Raw genomic sequence first — 15349 nt, 5'->3', positions numbered from 1 at the left:
GGACCACACAGAGCCGAATAGCTCTATAAAACGGAGCTGCTGGTAATGGAAAAGGAAAGCAAGACTCAGGCAGGCACGCTGCAGGCACAAAACCCAGAGCGCTTCGCTAATAATCCCATCTATAATTTCAGGATGCTTTCTAACGCTCCTCAGATACAGTGGGTGCTTTCCTTCCTCTGCAGCTGCATTTTGGGATCACGCACGGATAGACAAGGCAGAGAGCGGTGCTTGCTTTGCTGAGCATCGGACCTCAAATAACCATGACTCGGTCCCCACGAGCGCAGCAGGAGCCCCCGCTCTGACGGCCCAGCCCACACCCACAGACCAGCGGGTCTGTGCCCCAGCTCCCCGCTGCTCACTCATCCGCCACCCGCAGCGGTGACCTTGTCCCGCGGCTCCAGCCCAGCTCCCGGGTGCGCACGCCCAGCAGCGCTTTATTGAAAGCCGCCTTCTCTTCCCTGCGTTTTTGGTGACATTGTTTTATGGATTTCCCCACGCGCTCAACCTTTGTTCAAACCGTTGGGGAAATCTTTATGCTTAAAAACAAAGGCTCCAGGAACAGCAGTCGCAGGCAAAGGAGAAGGTGAACTAATTACACACACCAGAGCGGTCCCTGGAGCGTTTGCACAGCCGAGGTGCCCCCGGCCCAGACCCCCAGCAGCTCCATCCGCACCTGCGATCGGCACCTAGAGCAGCAAACACAGGGCATCTAGAGCAGCAAAAGCTTGGCACATACAGCAGCAAATGGTTGGCACCTATAGCAGCAAACGCAAGGCACCTATAGCAGTTGAGCCCTGCAGGAGGCTCCTCCATCACAGGGACCTACACCTGCAGATGTGTCTGAAAGCAGAAAGGTGCCGGGCAGACACCCCAGTGCTGTCACGCCAGCAGAGCAGTTCAATTAGAATATCCTTTGCCTCCTGGCTTTCCAAACAGACAAAGAAATTGCCTTTGGAGCAGCGGTGTTTACGCGATGACCTTTTCCCATTGTGTCTGCAGGCACGGAGAACAAAGCTGTGGCAGAATCTCACCGCGGCTCTGGGCGATGGGAAACGCGGCCATTTAATCGCCGCTGTGGAAGCTGGGGAGTCGGTTCAGGGTTTGGGGATTTTCTGTTGGTGTCATTTTGCTGGGACATTCAACCAGTGCCGAGGGCTGGAAACCCACAGCTCAGCCCGACCTCCCGCCCGGCTCTCGGCTTCCAGCGACCGGCTCAGAGCGTTCACAGCTCTCAGAGCTTTTAAGTGCTGCTCTCAGCCTCTCGGGCGAGTTCAAGCCATGTTTTGTAAAGGGTAAAGCAATCGTGATGCTCCTCGAGCGCAGTGAACGCACTGGCCAGGTTTCACACACACTGCTCCTCTCTCTCACCAGCTGCTGCGCTCCGAAACCCCGGCCCGAAATCTCCTCCGTGAACCTACAGCCGTGTTTGACCCTGAGAGGTACCAGGGGAGCTTCTGAGGCACTGCACACACCGCTGCCTGTCCCACCAACCATTCGGGGGTGACCCCGAGCCGTGGGCACCCCGGGAGCCCCATCCCGGGCCCCGGGAACCACGGGGCTGCCAGTCCCCGCTTATTCACCCACAAACCCTGTGTGGCCTCAGGCAAATTCCTGCCCTGTGGGACCTTATTTCCCAACCCACAAAGGGTGAGGTGATACCTGTAAAGCAATCGGGGTGAAAGGACCCACCGTATATACAGAGGCGAAAAAGCAAGTCCAACACACTCAGCAAAGCCACGCGGCTCCGCACAAAAACCTTATTGCCAGTCAATGGAACAGACTATTTATAGCTGAGGATCATTAACTGCATTAAAAAAGTTGGATGTTCTTAACAATCTATGTCATTTAAACGCCGGCGGTGATAACCGGAGCGGCAGCGCTCGCAGAGGTCGTCACCCGGCACGGCCATCCCCACGGCTCCTATTCGAATATTATTCCAGCTCCCATAGCCGACCAGCCCAAGAACACTGCTATGGATACTCTCATGAAGCCGCGTAATTATGAATAATGCCCTGGTTTTTAACAAAATAAATCACCACGCACCAAAAAAGTGTTTGTTCCAACCTAGTAAATTGCAGCTTTAAGTTCTGTATTTCTTTCCTCCCCAAAAAACCTTCCCCTGGCTAAACCTGAGCAGAGAAGGCAGGGAAGCTGCTCTCCCTGTTCTCTGGAGGCCACCGCTCCATTCCCACTCACACCAGACACAGCTGCCCTGGCTGGCAACCGGAAAAACCAAGACTCTCAGGTCAAGAATCCGAACCCCGTCCCCTGGTTTGCTTGCCCAGCACCCCGTGCCCAGCACCCCGTGCCCACGCTGGAGCCCAGGACGTTGCAGGGGATGATTTGCCGCTCACGGCCACCATTAGCAATGCCTGTCTCTCAACTAATCAGCAGGCAATTAGCTGGAAGAATTCAGGGTGAAGCTTCAGATGAAGAGTAAACCTTCAGCCGCTAAGTTCCATCCTCAAATAGCGAGACTTTATTTCAATTTCACAGTGATGATATTGCACAGTATCTCCTGCCCTTATTTACCTCCTGGAAATAACATTAGCATTTAAAAAGAATATCCAGCAACTAGCTTCCACCTATTCCTATATATCACTAATCACTTAATTTGAGGATTAAGCTCTGTTGATGGACACAAACTATCATTTGGAGCACAGAGGCAGTGTTAATATTTGAATAAGATAACAACAACAACAAAACCCAGAGACTCATACGTGCACAGTCATTCTTCCCAACAGGACGGATTCTGTTTTCATTTTCACAGAACGTTAAAACCAATTTTAATTAGATTATACTAGTGCCTCCCTAACAAGGGCTTGCGGGGGGAAATGCACCTGGCAGCACAAGAGGAACAACTTGCCACTTAAGGAGCGTAATCACTGAAGAGCTTTGAGGTGGCTCCTTTTTTTTCCACATTGTAGCCTTCTCGCACTTTGCGAAGGGGTTGTCAGAGACGTTTAGTCATAATCATTTATCTGGAAAATGAAAAGTGAGCCTGACAAACAGGAGTGAGATCAGAAAAGAAATAGAAGAAAAAAACCTGTCAATACGTGAAAGACGTCCTGTTCCTTCCAGTGACCCAAACGCCAGGCTTTGCTCCTTTCAAAAATCAAAAAGGAACGGTCTCCCGGAACAGGCTGCGCGCGGAGCAGAGCGGCGCTGCCGCCGCCGTGATAACAGCGAACGAGACCGCTCGTGAGCTTTTGGGCGAAGGAGCATTTAAAACCAAAACAAGCGAAGCGCAGAAGGTTAAATATGTGGATGTAGCACCAGCCTTACGTAAGCCCACATCTGCCGGGCGGCCAGAGCTCGGCAGCCGCGCGGCCCAGCCGGGCTCACGGCCCCGCTCCGCAACGGCCCCGCGTCTCACCCCGTGTCTGGTCCGCAGGTCCCGCTGGCGCGGCCGCTCGTCCTCCTGCGCGGGGCACCCGCAGCGTGCCCTGAGGGCCAAGGGCAGCTCAGCACGGCCCGGAGCAAACCCACCCGCGAGCGGCTCCGGCCCCGCAGAGCCTGCGGTGCCGGGTGAACCGCACAGGTCCGACCCGCTCCACATGCACAGCACCCGCTCACTGCACCCGGGAAACCGAGATCCCGCCCGGCCTCCCTCCTGCACCGTATGGGGTCACCGGAACACAGGTTAAAAATAACACCTGGTTTTAAGTGCTCTAATTCTAGTTAACAAAACCTCACTAGAACTTGGGGGGGGAGAAGCAATTACACCAAATCCTGCGTTGACACTGACCTGTGATTACAGGTGTAGCTACCAAACACAGCGACTAGGAACCTCTCCTGCGCATTCCCTTCCAAAGCAAGACCCCGAAGCCATATAACAACAGCAAGTTAGGGCAAAACCAATTATTTTGCCAACTACACTCGCACAGATCTCTAATGCAGCTTCTGCTGACCAAGCCTGTGGAAGGCTGACAGAATATACAGACACACACCGAGGAGGCTGGAAATCCGGAATGCAGAGCTCGGGCTCCGAAGTGTTTGAGACCCCTGGAATAAGGGGCTCTCTGCTCCCCTGCACAACCCAGCGCAGGGGCACGTGCGGCCTCGCAGGCTCTCTGCAGGATCTAGAATTGGATCTAGAACTGCTTAATCCTCGTGGTTCTTCTCAGAATCAAGGTGACTTCACACTTAAGTGCCCTAAGGTTAACACTTAAGTTTTCAAATGCAGCTAAGAAAAGCTATGAAAACTGTCAACCCGCTTGGCAAACAGACTGAAGCGGTGAGGACAAGGACTCGGCCCCGTGTCCCTTTGCAGCACCTCAAATTGAGCATCCTAAAACGAAATAAATCACACTTGACTTCTGCAAGCCCTTGGCCAGCAGCTGCTCCAGGGCTGGGGTGACACAGGGGACCACGGGTGATACAGGGGACCATGGGTGACACAGGGGACCATGGGTGATACAGGGGACCACGGGTGACACAGGGACCAGGGGTGACCCTGCACCACAGCAGGTCCATCTCTACGGGTCAGGTTCAGGCTGCCCTATATACACTGCGTCCCCCTCCACCGTGTGTGCTGCTCTGCTTGTGACCAGTGGCCTTTTTCATATATTTTCCTTCCTTTGTTTTTTAATCTCTCCACATTTACTCCATCAGCCCCCGTGTTTCCAGCTCACTACGCCACAAATCCTCATTTCATGTCACCCACTGGCCCGAGCTGTCCCCACTCACTGTTCCTCCCAGACAAGTTAATAAGATGGAAGGCTCCCCGGAGGCCTCGAGCCAGCGAACATTATCACTTGGAAGCGAGGCAGAAATACTGACACATCGGAAATGACTTCAAGCCTATTAATTACCCTTTCTTCTCTGGCAGATCTTTGAGAGAGCGCTTGACAAATTGAAAGGCAGGAGGGAGCATCGCTCCCTGCCCCACAAACAGCAACAACAGGAAAAACATCCTCCCCCAAGGAGAAAAGCCTTTGTTTCGCTATCGATTAATTCAGCAAAAATGAGGTGAAACAGAGGCTGCCCGTGACTGCCAACGCGGGTCTGGCTTTGGAGCTCCTGTCACTGAACGTCAATAATCTCCATTAATATCACCAAACCCGGCACCCGCTGCACTTCAGAACCTCAGCGAACACCCCTCAGCCCACTCTGCGCCCCCCACATGGACCCTCAAACCCTCGCTGGCATAACTGATCCTAATTGTTGCATGCATTAGATACTGAATGCATTCCTACATGCAATGTGGCTTCAACAAGGAGCTTTCAGCACCGTCTATTGTACACATAAACGACTGGATTTGTTATTCAAGAGCTCCAGATTTGACAGGATTAATTTTGATGCAAAGTAGCCGCGCAAGTCCAGATAAAGTCACCACCTTCCACTACAGCTTCATTTTTAAGGTGATTTTCATCATTTCTGCTTTAAACAAAAAAACGCTACAAAATAACTTGAAGAAAAATCTTCAAGCCATTACCTAGAAAACTATCATTAAATCATTTGTTCATTTTTATTAGTATCGCTGTAATTAAAGAGAATCATATTTCAAAAATATATCTTCAACAGCACTTATCAAAACCCATCCCCGCAGCCTATCAATTAGTGTTACAATAACCTCGCTCCCTTGTTGCCTCTGCTATTAGCATTTTGATTGAATGGCTGTTGAAAAGTGACTGCTAACAGAAGATTGTGTTCAGAAAGTAATGTTTCTTTATTCGCTTTCATTCAAGCTTGTCTAGTTGTCTCCAGTTCCCACTCAAAAGAGAAAAGACAGTTCCAAAAGCAGTAATTTTGATGCAGGATTATTTTTTGGTGAGACAGATTGGGTTAGGTGGGACACAAACGCTATTAAATCACTTGACAGCAGCTCTGGGGTCTGGACCTGCACACAAACCAGGGGCGAGTGTCACGGCAGCACCAGCACCGTCCCCCATAAAACACACACACACACAGACACACCGCGGGGCTCGGCAAACAACATTCCACCAGATCCAATAATAACAGTCATTAATAACGCATAAACTACTCGGGGAATTTCTGGCCGCATTTATTACTAATGGTATTGAATGTTAAATACAAAAATTTATTAGATAACCCTTTGCGCTTTGGGAACGTATTGGAGAGAGTTAAGTTCGCCAGCCGTAATAAAGCCTCTAACGAAGGATGGATCTGTAACCAACATCATTAGGGAGGGGAAATGGATGCATTCCGCAAGTGCCATGAATAATAAAGACAAGAGTTCATTAAATCTACTATATTAAAATAAAAATGCCCTGCCATGCCAGACCGTTCTATTTACTGATAGTCGCCCTGCCGGCGCCTTCCCCGGTGAATCATGCTCCGCAAGCACAACCAACACTTCACCAAGAACGTTTTAACTACTTGGATATGAAACTTGCAACGTTGGGTCAGCCTGGAGAAACCCCACGGCCCAAGGGTCGTTTTTATGGCTTCGAGGGTAAAACAAACCCTCCCGTCTCCCCCACGTCCCCCAGCGCATGGCGATGATGGGAAACTTGACTAATTAGCCATTTAGTGGTGAGGAAAGAGAGGGAAGCACAGTGAGCTGGGGAGGCTGCGCAGATCCCATCCTCCTCCTCCTCCCGCAGCCGCGGCCGATCACCGTGTCAGGTACCAATTCATTTGTAAAACACTCTTATCAAAGATGTAAGGTGAAAGATAAGAAGAGCATACTAAATCATCATAAAGGAACCGGTGTATAAGGCGTAGCATTTTACAAATCAAAACAGTTATAGAAATGAAACGAGATGGATATAGAAACAAAGGGAGGCAGCGCGGGGGGAGGCGGGAGGGAAGGCGCCGGATTTGGGAGATATTGAGCACATTTCAGGTTTTCTAGGCAAGTCGCAAAGCCTGCAAAGAACAGGAGCAGCGACACTCTCACTGTCATCTTAAAACAGAAATAAAACGCCAGGTACATTCATACGTGAGCATGTACACAAACACATCCGTACACAAACACCCACTTGTTTATGTGCCTCTTCATACAGATAGATCTAGAAATATAGATACATATTCTTCATACCACTACCCGTGGCTGTTGGGTGCTCTCATCAAAGTCATCTGACCTGGAAAGCATCTGTTGTTAATACCACTGTTTTATTATTTATCAAACCCATTTCTTCGCAGAATGACTCGTTCCGTTCGGGCAGCTGCTCCTTCCCCGCGGCCGCGCAGCCCCCAGCCCCACGTGCCGCCCGAACCCCCCGAACCGCAGCCGGGTCCGGAACCGGCGCTTTGTGCAAAAGCCAAACCAGCCACAATACGTTTGAGTGACCGCGGCTCATTCAAACCTCCCATGGGCCTACGGGGGAATGTATGTCACTTACAGCATCCTCTTGCCAGGCCTCTCCCTACAGACCCTGCCACGATTCTGCGTGTGCTACTGAACACGTGTTGAATGCCCAGGCGTGCCCGCACCATGGATGGCCGCTTGCCATCGCTGCGACTGACGCCAACCACCCAGCTCCCAAATGACTCGCATGGGGCCAGCGATGCTGCCACTCGGAGTCAACGCGGACAGACGGCGCCCAAAAAGAGCCCTGGAAGGCCAGGAGGGGCCGCGCGGGGCCAGTGGGGCTGCGTCCACCCGCTCTGCTCCCCTGCCGAAGCGGACAGCGGGGACGGTGTTCGCATCCATAGGTGTTTTACAATGGAGAACAATCTGCAAATTATTACACTAGTTTAAGGTGCTCTTCCTGGTCTAGAAAACACTCGATAAAATAAAAAGAAAAAAAAAAACCACAACTCAAATCTGCTGACTTGCAGTTTTCTGAAAGAAGCTGTTTCTCAACTTATTCTATCGAATCCAGCAAAAAAAAAGTGCCAGATGTTCTTATTTCAGCTTATATATACAAAAAACATACAGGAATACAGGATAAGCAAAATCACTCCTTGCCAGTACATATTAATCAACCTAATTAAAGAAATCCTCAGTTGAAACTTAACATTTTGGGAAAAGCGCTGAGTAGGGGCGAGAGGCGCCGATGAGAAGCGGCGGAGCTCGCGAGCCCCGAGCGACACGAGGAGCACGACACGGAGCAGCAGTCGCGGTTCTCAGAGGGGTCTGCTCCTCCCTGCACACGCAGCGGTGCCGCAGCACACACCGTACACATCTAAGGCCAGTAGTATTAACAGCTGCTAATTTGCTAATACAAGTGGATTGATTAGGTGGAATGTATCCACGCAAGAGCTGTAAGCTGTTAATTGCGGGGCAGCAATGCTTCCATTTGCTCACCCCATCGCCGAGCCCTCCTTCCACAGCACAGTCACCCCAAGCTCTTTGCTCGCACAAGTGGCCCCAGGAGTGATTTCTGCTCCCCAGTGCGGGGCCGGCTCAGCCCTGGGCTCCAGCACCCCAGAGCCACGTACCCGTCCATATACCTGCACAGATACAGCCCACGGCCTGGATCAGAGCCCCCCGAATTAACAACATGTAAACACCAGTGTCCAGAAAGCCAGAAGGGCAGCAGGGATGGCGAGGACACGGTGCAGCAGAGTCGCTCGAGCAGGACCCACGGGGGGGAAAGCCTTCGCTACCAGCATTATTTGTGAGACTCGTGTTTCTGCTGAATCTCAAGATTTTGGGGATACGGGACACGTTATGTTTGTTTCAACACATCACCAGGAGGTTTTACATATGGCAATGACCTTGTAGAATGAAAGGCTTCAGCAGCCCCCGGGGCGGGAGTGAGGAGGTGGCTGATGGAGAGCTGCACCGCAGCGGGCGGGGGCAAAGCAGCCCCTGCGCTGGGAACACCCCCCTCACCTGCACTAGCAAACCCAGCAGACACTAAGCACCGCTCTACAACAAACAACAGCTCCTTCCTCCCCAAGGCGTGTTTGAGAGGACTCGCCGTCTGCCCTCGGTGATCCGCCGGGAGGAGAAAACCGCACGCCGGGGAGCGAACGCTGCGCAGCGTCTCGGCGTTGCCATCTCACACTTTTGGGCACGGCCGTGCTGCGAGGAGCTGCTGCTCTCTCAAGGTCACCACGCAGATTTTAATTCTGCTGGCTGTAATAAGACTGCCCATCTATGTAAATGTTGCATTTTGTTCTCCTCCTGTTTCTGGCCTTTCCTCAATTAACATTTTCAAGCAGTCCCACAAGACTGGAAGCGATACCCGCTGATCGCTTCGCTCCTGCATTCTGGGAAGGAAAAGGGGGTGGGTTTCATGGGCTGAGCAGAATCACAAACAAGATCTTATTCACGTCATTTAGGGTTTCTTGCCATTCACAGATCATCAGGATTTTTGCTAATTTGTCTGTCACTCAACCCGGCTGCTCACGGTGACAATGCGGATGCTGAACTGCATTTGGATGCAATGACCCCGCTGTCTCCTCCAGGCAGCTCCAGCTGGGCAGATCATGGTGTGTGTCCAACACTGCTCCTGGCAGAGCTCGCATCCCGACTTTCCGCAGGGTAACACAACCATTAGCGGAATTTCAAAAAAGTTCTTAACTGTTTGTACAGCTCTTGCTTCAGGTGTCCTGGAGAACGTTTCGGAGACGAGGCAGCGCCTGCTGCTCTGCCCTGCGCTCTCCACTCCGACCACAGCCTGACCGCACTGAGCTACTGACGGCGGTCAGTACTAAGCGAATGGGAAGGTTTCTCTTTTCAAGGCAGTGACGATTACCCCCAGATCTCTGGGAGGGAACAGCCCATTTTCTGCTCACGGTCCTGCCTGCACTGAGCGCTGGATGCCCCACAGACTCCTCCTGTGAGCCCAGCGCCGCCGTCCCCACCTTCCCGTGCCTCTGCTCTCCCATCCAAGGCACCTGGACACCAGCCTCAGGTCACCTGGAAACCCACCATTTATTGCAGTCCAGTGGTTTCAGGGAGCTTAACTGATATTTGAAAAGCTGTATCATATCTTCTGTACCCAGGTGCCGCAGAAAACCCCTTTGCAGAGCTGCCGTCACCTCCACGGGAGGGGACACGGGGGACAGCGCTCGGGACTGAGCCCTTCGGCCACCACCTGTCACTGCCCCGTCAGGGCCATCGGGAGGACGCTGGATAAATCCAGAGGGTCAGAAAGGTCTGGCTGTGCAGGGCTCTCCCTCTGCGGAGAGGGAACTGAACAACCTGTGTACAGGTGTTAGCTCTGGAGACAAGATACAGATGAGGTTTACAAATCCACTGTCCTTTACACCGTACTGCTGATATTTACCTTAAAGTCTGACTGCGGAACTGAAGACTTCCAAACTAATTGCTGGGCTGTGTTTGCAGCCTTCACTAGAGGTCGGTGGGACTTTTTTCTTCTTATTATTATTGTCTTTGTTAAACGAGAAAATAAAAATGCCGAGCCATCTCGCAAGCGCTGCCGGCGAGCCGAGTCGCTCCTCTTCTTCAGAGGAAGCATTTGCACACACCTACCCCTCCGGTGCGGCCCAGCCAGAGCAGCTGTTCCCTCCTCCTCCTCCTCTGGATGTAATTTTCATTACTGGTATAAAATTAAGCAATAAGGTATGACAGACAGTACATAGCTGGGCAATTACTCCAAGCCTCAGGTGGCGTTCTGCAGCGCGAGGCCGGGGGCAGAGTGACGGGAACCACCCGAGACGTGCAATAATCGCCTCCAACAGCGTGGCCGGGAGCCTGATCCGCACTCCGCGGCAGAGCCACCGGGACGCGGGGCCCAGCCCGGCCCCAGCGCCGTCGTTTTCACACCTCACATAAGGTGCCCTGATGCAGCAGCAATAGGTGCTGGCCGGGAAATTAAAAGATGAGGGAGACGGATCCAAGAACTGGCAGCTTGTCCTTTTGGTTTGTGTGCTAGAGCAGCACTGAGCCCCAGCAGCGCGGCGGGGGCTGCCACCCCGGCCCTGGGGACACCCCGGCGCTCCCCAGCGCACGACACAGGGGCCGAGGGGGGGGAATCGGTGCCGAAGGGAAAGCGGGGGACGCGGCCGCAGCCCTGGGGCGAACACGAGCCCGTCCCCGCTGCTCCGCGGCCCCGCCGGGACGGGGAGATGTGGATATTGCTCTGCAGCCGCCAACGCGTTGTACGACATGAATATTTATAAGTGAGGATGTAATATTAAAAACATACACATATAAAATATTAATATGGCACATGTCATAGCTGCAATCTAAATAGATAGGTATGACTGATGGCGTTACCGCTCAGCCATCACCCCTTTCACTGATAGGTCTGTAAATGGTAAATAACATTAACTAATGAATCTTTGCAGCCCTCATGTGAAGTTTGCAAGCAAATATTTGCTTAAAAGGCACTCTAAAAAACCCCCGTCTGCAGCTACTGCTCCCGCCGAGCCCGCGGCAGGAGATAAACACCCCTGTCTCTGCACATCCAGGTTACAGTCGCTGTCCTGGTGTCCTGGGGTGGATTCCACCCCGGCCAGCGCTCCCCTCCAAACAGCCGCTCTCTCTGCAGCCCCGTTTATGAACTGCTACCACCGACAGGGGAATAAAAGCTCGTCTCATCTAGGGAAGCAATAACAATAATATTGCCTCTATTTATATCTTATGTCACGCTTTTCATCCAAAGCCCTTAAAGCACTTTATGCTCTTAAAAAAACACCAGCACCAAAATCCCGCAGGTCAAACCTGGCTGAACAGCAGCTCTCGCTTTAGCTCCATCCTTCTAAAAGCAAAAAACTACGTGAGAAGGCGAAAGGTTCCTCCTCAAAACACAGGCGACTAGCGCCAGACTGCTGCCAAGGAAAGCTCTGCTCAAAATGACCACATTAGGCAACTATTTCCATATATTTTAAGCACTCTCTGCTCAAAACTGCCTGGGGATGCATTTTTAAATGCACATGACCTTGCATTACTTGATGGAGATGGCAATAAACAAATAACTACAGCGACTCTTAATTATATTTATGTCTCATCTATAAAAACGTCAATTATAACTTCAGAGAGTCATCTACAAAACTGAGGCTTTGGCAGCCGGACAGAACACAAAGGGCTATTTCTCTCCTAAGAAAAGCACCGTCCTTCGCCCAGGCCCAGCGACAGCTCACCAACAACAGCACCGTCCTTCACCACCACCAACACCCCCCGCCTCTCCCAATAAATACACCCATTACGCCCACTGCTTCACCTGGACAATTTAATGCACCGAAGATGCAAACAGGACACAGCCTGCACTGTGTCTCGGTGGCACGAGATGCACAGGCACAAAGCTTTCAGTCTGGATTCTGCAGTTCTGGACCAACCCCGCGCCCTCTGCCCCTGGGGCGTACAGCCCGGCCCTCCTGTCCTCGCGGGCACCGAAACACCAACCATGCTGCCGCTTCAATGCTTGTCTTGTGGAGATGTTTGAGCCCCCAGCACACGGGATACTGTTTGCATCACACAGGCTGCCTACCTTTAATTTTGTTTAGTTTTAAGATTAAAGCAGTCCCGATCACATGCTGTCACTTCCCTGCCATTCCCAACCGTCTGAGACAGTTAATTGATACGGAAATAACTCTGGGGCTGTATGGCTTTGAAAAACACACGGTATTACATTCAGTACTGGCAGTTACAGCTTGGGGGATTCCATCACTCAGAATCTCTAGTTGTCTTTTTGCAAGTTGAAGCTGCGGGACTGAGACGCGCGGGGAGAGGAGCTGGAGCAGCCACGGGACTGAAACAACACGCTGAGAGGAGCTGGAGCAGCCGCGGGACTGAGACAACACGTCGAGAGGAGCTGGAGCTGGAGCAGCCGCGGGACTGGGACAACATGTCAAGAGGAGCTGGAGCCGGAGCAGCCGTGGGACTGAGACAAAACATCAAGAGGAGCTGGAGCCGGAGCAGATGCGGAACGAGCCGCGCGGGGGGCGCATGAGGCCGGACCGGAGCGTCCCACCGCGGTGACCAGCTGCAGCCCTCCCTCGCTCACCTCACCTCACCCTCCTGCTCCACGGCTGCGGAAGGAAAGGGGAGCTGCCAAACACACTCGTTTTCCTTCCCACAAAAGGCAGAGCAGCCTGCAGCACACGGCGTTTTTTCTCGGTTGAAGTGGATACAACAAACCTGCAAATCCCACGGCTGGGGTCCGGACGGCCCAGAAGGGCGCAGCACAAGGACGAGCCGTCCGTCCCCCTTTCCGGGCAGCACGTCCGTGTGTCCTGGGGCTGCCGTCCCCGTCGGGCGAGAAGGACATCGGCATCATCATCATCATCACCCTGCCAGCTCCCTCCAACCCCACCGATCAATAGCTAATGCTGAACTCCAGATTTTATCTGTGCTTCGCAAGGGTAACAAAATAACACCACCCTCTCTTTTTTCCTTCTCATTACTAAATCCTTTCAAGACTGACCCAGTAATTTTCAGCTCTATGACATTTTAGGCAGAGAAGAAAGTGATGGAAGCGAATCTTCCTGAGCGGCTGGAGAACCTGGGGGAGGGTTTTGCTCCCTGTACGGAATCACAGCAGTATAGTACAGGGCACAGAAACAGCAGATCACCAACACTTTCTTTCTAAGAACAAGGGGCACCCTAACTAAGCTGGCCCGGAGCTACTTGCTGTCTAAGTGCTCATTCCCTCCGTGCCCACGATCACAACTCGGTGGCCAAGCCAGGAGAACCCTCGCCAGACAACGTTCTACCCACACGGCTCCAACAATTAACCCGTCCTGCGATCACACACTCGCAGGTTTTGCAGCCTGCCATTAAACACAGCTGGACAGGCAGCCATGAAACACAACAGCCTGGAGTCTTCTTTTCCTTACAGAACATCCAGAATAGTCAGACATTAAAAAAGACACCAGCAGAGGCAACAAAGTGGTTCGCTTGATGACATTTTCAATGTTATAAAAGTTATGTGCTCTGTTGGCCAGGCATTAAGTTTTATTTTGAGTGGGTTTTTCAAGCCTTCCCAAGGTATTAATAAAACTATTCAGTGGTGAGCGGGGTTGAAAATACCCCTTACTATTAAATCTGTGCATTCCCACTCACCAACTGGTGCTGGCCCAGTGCCACGCGTGCAGGGTTACACGCACCAGTAATGCACCAGTAACACACACGTGCCAGAATTACGTCAACAATCATTCTCAACTTGCTTGCAAGGAAATTCACCTCGCCTCCCAGCAGCAGGGAGCGAATCTCAATCCTTTCCTTCCCCTTGCCTACGCTGCTTATTCCAGGCATGGACTAACTCCAGTAAACCACAACGGGTATTTTATCTGCCATTTCTCTTTCTCCTGGCTAATTTGAAGATACAGATTGCAACCCGCAAGTGGGTTTAAGAATTGCTGTTAATGCTGTCGCTGCACACCGCTGCATTTTAAACATGTTTCCAACACAATCAGAATGTCACAATTTGTAAAATCTGGGGTGATTTTATAAACGATCGATGCGGCAGAACTCGCTTCATCCCACCAGCCCACCAGCCACTTCATTAGACTGATTAGCAGTGGCTACTGTACAGAGAAGGAAAAAATGCCTGAAAAGACATTTGAGTGTGAAGATGAAGAAAACTCTGTACCCACTTTCCACACGTGTCTCTTCCCTCCGGCCGCACTTGGCGGAGGGACCGGAGCCGTTTGCGCGCCCCGCAGCGCAGCCCTCGGCACCCGCTCCCAGGAATTCCGGCTAATCCCAGCAAATAAGCAGCTTTGTCCTCCACCAAAGGGTCGGGCTGTTCCCTGGGAAACCCTCGCAAACAGAGCCGGCCCTGCAGCCCTCCTTGTCCCCTGCCCGGCACACAGGAGGTAACGTCACCTCCCCAGCGGCACCCGGAGTCGGCTCCGGGTCCTTCTGCACCCTTAGCTCCTCCCGCCTCAGACACCAGCTCGAGTCCCCAGCCAGGCCGGGCTGCGAGGGGCACCCGGCAGAGCCGCTGCGGGAGCCACGAGCCGCTTCCCACGCTGCCCCCAAATACACATCATGGTAAAGCGGGGAGGCATCAAACCAATTCCTCTGAAGCGAAGAGGGTCTGCGAGCCTGTCCCCAGCGCGGTAGCTGGTGCCACAGGTCCGTGTGTCCCCTCCCGGGCTTGCAGCGCGGCCGCCAGGCTCGCTCCCTGCAGCAGCAACGACGTGAACCACACGCCCAGAGACAGAGGAGCGTCATTTATTTCCACTGAAAGGAACGGCCATAATATTGAAAATAATCCTCAGCTCATTTTCACAGAACTGTACAAGCAGTGATGAAACCTCGTCTCTCTTGTGAAATATGTGGAGGGAAACTCCTCTCCTGGAGATCCTGCTTATTGTGAGCTGCCGTCACCAGAGGACGAGCAGCCTCAGCTTCAAAGCTCCAGCGTGCCTGAAACCCCAGAAGAGGGGTTTAGCACCTTAATTTCCCGGTGTCTCAGCTTAACTGGCTTTATGCCCAGCTTAATGTAATGCCAGCCTAGCCGCCCTGGTTCAGACGCTCTGCTTCCCTGCAGCCCCACGCACAGCTCCCGGGCTC

At 52.4% G+C, this 15349-nt stretch overlaps 1 protein-coding gene across 2 annotated transcripts in view; it reads right to left on the bottom strand.

The window, feature by feature from the left end:
- The window catches only part of MSI2 (musashi RNA binding protein 2), a gene marked incomplete at its 3' end in the record, with an annotated part of 180761 nt that overhangs the window by 54746 nt on the left and 110666 nt on the right, over positions 1-15349 (bottom strand). The gene's annotated exons all lie outside the window — the stretch shown is intronic.

The sequence above is a fragment of the Nesoenas mayeri genome, assembly GCF_963082525.1.
Source record: "Nesoenas mayeri genome assembly, chromosome: 20".
In the NCBI taxonomy this organism is placed as follows: Eukaryota; Metazoa; Chordata; class Aves; order Columbiformes; family Columbidae; genus Nesoenas; species Nesoenas mayeri.
Note: the sequence above shows the minus strand (reverse complement) of the source record. Positions and strands in the feature narration are given on the sequence as shown.